The following is a 3,505-nucleotide window of genomic DNA, read 5'->3' on the forward strand; positions in this document are numbered from 1 at the left end:
ATATCTCAAATCCAATCCAACGAATTTTAAATAAAAATTAAATTAATTAATTAATTAATTAATTAATAAATATGTATTTTAAATACGGGCATTACAGTTATCGTGGTAATTTCTAAAGTTAGTGCAAATTTATTGTTGTTACCATTAAATGGAACCGGTTAATTACTAGATATATGGCGGGGTTAACGTTATCATTGACCGGGGGGGGGTAACGGATATTATTGGCGGACTTTGATGATTATGGGCTCTTCATTAATGGGTATTTTTATATTGGACCTATATATTGTATTGGGCCTGTTATATTAAACCAAGTTTGAGTTGTTTTTATTGGGCCTCTTGTTATAATTGTGGGGGGTATGTTTTATTAGTAAGCCACGTATGGCTTCTTCCAGAGAGCGGATGGAAAGGATAAGGATAAGCAGAAACACCTCCTGCTTCGAAAAAGAGGATCGCGGGTCACCGATTATTGAAGATTTTGGAGATGATTCTCTCTCTCTCGCTCTCTGGAATAGCGGATCTCTGGCCCTCACTTTGAACGCCACCAGGTTAGATATATCGAAGGTAAGTCAAAGATATGGTAACTTAATCATAGCTATTAATATGTTATTGTTCATGAAATTTAAATGGTCAAGGTTTGATTAGCTAATTTAAGAGTGGCATACCTTATGTCTGTCCTGTTGTTAAGCAATTGTTTGGATTTCTCAAACGGTTCTCACACCTTCACGTTTACATTTAAGCATAGAAGGTAGTTTTCGCCCTTGAGTCATCTTTACTGGAATTTAGAGTACGTATTCTATTTCTTTGAATGTCTTATATTTGCACTAACCGTACTGGACCAGCGTAATGTTGAGGTGTTTAGTTGGTTGGCTAGAAAAACAGTTCATGTGTAAGTCACTCCTACACCATTTGTTAGGGACAACGCTAGACCACGTGTAATTTATTGTTTATTTTTCTAGCGAAATTATATTTTGACTAGTTCAAGTAAAAATAAGTTAATATTCTTTTATTGGTATTGAGAGTTGTGCTCCGAAAGGCCGCAATAGGCCCTTGTTAGGCCACAAGGAGTCTATCACCAGGCCATTTGTCAGGCCGCTACATGCCGTGTTAGGTCACTGTAGGCCATTGTTGGGCTGCCGCAAGCCGCAACAAACTTTAATATATCCATGCATATTTTTATTAATTTATTGTTTTATTTCCCGCTTAATTAATTATTTGTTAGAGTAGTATTGAGATAAGTATATTAATGCCATGCGATTGTCATAGGTTCTCTTACGTGAATTATTTCTTTTATCTAGGTTGAGTAATACATATATATATGTTGTGCGGTTGCTCAAGAATTTGGCAAAATCCTCGAAAGATTAAAAGTAAAGGGATGTACGATATAGTATACAGATTCAAGGTTGAGAATCAGTTAGTGGACGTTATATGGTTAGAACAAGAGTGAGAAATCTATACCGCCTTCCTCATCGGAAAGGCTTAATCCATTCTCATAGAACCTTACACCCCAATAAGAGAACTACGATTGGCTTGATCCCTAAATGGGTACGTAGGTAGCCACCCGGCTCAGCCGCTTCTATAGGAAAACCCCTACCCCTTGTACAAAGAGCCGAGTGTTTAATCTGTTTTATTATTGATAAATTCTAGCTAAATTATATTGTACGTGTTATGCATGGATATACGGAATTATATTGAATGCTAACGTTTTTCTTGAGAGTATGTTAATCGATGCACTTACGAGGATTTAATAAGGAACGGTAAGTGGTATTAAGCAGCTAAAGGTATGTGTTAACCTTGTCTTTTGTTTTCAATTTCATTTCAAGTGGATTATTATATATTGACTACGTATCCAGAAAACAAGAAAAAGGCATATGTGTTCACTAAGAAAAATTTAACGTAAAGCGTACTCTGATCGGCTAAGACGGTTCTTTTAGTTGTTCTTATTCCTAAATTTATTCATTTAAGTTGTTTTGTAATAAATTAGTATTTTTTTATTGTCTTTAATAATGAATCCATATTAGAATGCATCCATTAGTTAGAAACTATGACATGGATTAGCATTCACTTGTGAAAGACCGATCACGGGGGTATGAGATTGGTTTGCCGTAGCCTACTTGATTTAACCGACATTTTGTCGAGATGGTTAAGTAGCAAGGTGCCATTTTAATCAATATCTTTAGTAGTTGGGTTTACGGTTGAGGTTTTAATATGAGGAAGTGTATTATTTGATTTTCAGGTTAGGACAGGTTGTAAATTTATGAAATGTTAGAAATACAGAGGAAATTCTGCCGAATTTTTGTTAGAATGCGATGTTTATGGGGGTTTTATATTTTAGTTTTAGTTTGGACTCGTGTGAGTCAAAACCGTCACGTCTCACTTTATTAGATAATTGAATATTTGGATCGAGCTCTTTTATCCGAATATTTAATTGTCTGGAAAATCAGGGCACTACACCTTTTCGCTCAATTCTCAACATAATTAGAACTTGGATCGAATAGTCATTCTCTCTGTTCGCCTTCTCCAATTTTTCCCAATTCTCCAAACTTCTACAAATCTCTTTCACGGCTATTACCAATGTGTTGTCTTCTTCACTGAAGCCAATGGATGCATTTACAAGGTAAAGTTTCTATCCTCTTTTCTTCTTATGCTTCGGTCGTTCTTTATTCCCAAATTTTAAATGGTTTATGTTTTGGTTCAATTAAACTATTGGCCTTTTATTGGCTGAAATTCTCCATACGACTTGCGTACGGGATGACGATTAATAAATCCCAAGGCCAGTCAATCAAGTACGTTGGGATAGATTTACGGACGCCGGTATTCAATCATAGACAATTATACGTTGTGCTCTCAAGATGCCCATCATAAAAAAAAATTAGTGTCATCCTTCCACAAGATGCTTCTGATTGTACTACAAATATTGTCTACCCAGAAGTTTTACTATAAGTAGAGGTATGTCATCCTGATAGCTCCTAAACTATTGTAGGTATCATGCTGTTATGGGAAATAGTTGTTTTACTTTGTAATTATGCACTGGAAACTATATATGTTGTAATTCCATATCCACCATTTCACAATCGTAACATTTTATAGATGTGGATCAATTCATTCTTGATTTAAGCATTTCTCTATTAAGATGTTTAACAAAATAACCTTATCTGACTTCTGCATTTCATATTTAAATTACTTGCAGACTATATAATAATAATAATAATAATAATAATAATAATAATAATAAAAACAACAACAACAACAACAACAACTTCGTTTTAAGCATTAGCTTTTGGTGCATGAAAAGCAGGCAGTCTTATTCTACATGTAGTTCAAGTAATATCATAGATCGACAAAAAAAAAGTTAAATATCATTCTACTCTTATTCTTCAAATGCAGTGTGTTTATCCATATTTAAGGTAGTTAAACTTGCCAACTGTATGTGAAGATTACTTGTTTGATCCATCAATTTGTTGTGTTTTTTTTTTTTTAGAAAGGAAAAAATTGCATAATTGAAACC

General features: G+C 34.2%; 1 long non-coding RNA gene across 1 annotated transcript; it reads left to right on the top strand.

Moving 5' to 3' along the window:
• Window positions 1-329: 329 nt before the first annotated feature.
• On the top strand, window positions 330-1,593 carry LOC147523752 (uncharacterized). The gene is made up of 2 exons (XR_015217328.1): window positions 330-561; window positions 1,296-1,593. It is a non-coding gene; the product is annotated as an uncharacterized LOC147523752 (long non-coding RNA).
• The last annotated feature ends 1,912 nt before the right edge of the window (window positions 1,594-3,505 follow it).

Source organism: Coptis chinensis, chromosome 1, assembly GCF_015680905.1.
Source record: "Coptis chinensis isolate HL-2020 chromosome 1, ASM1568090v1, whole genome shotgun sequence".
Taxonomy (NCBI): domain Eukaryota; kingdom Viridiplantae; phylum Streptophyta; class Magnoliopsida; order Ranunculales; family Ranunculaceae; genus Coptis; species Coptis chinensis.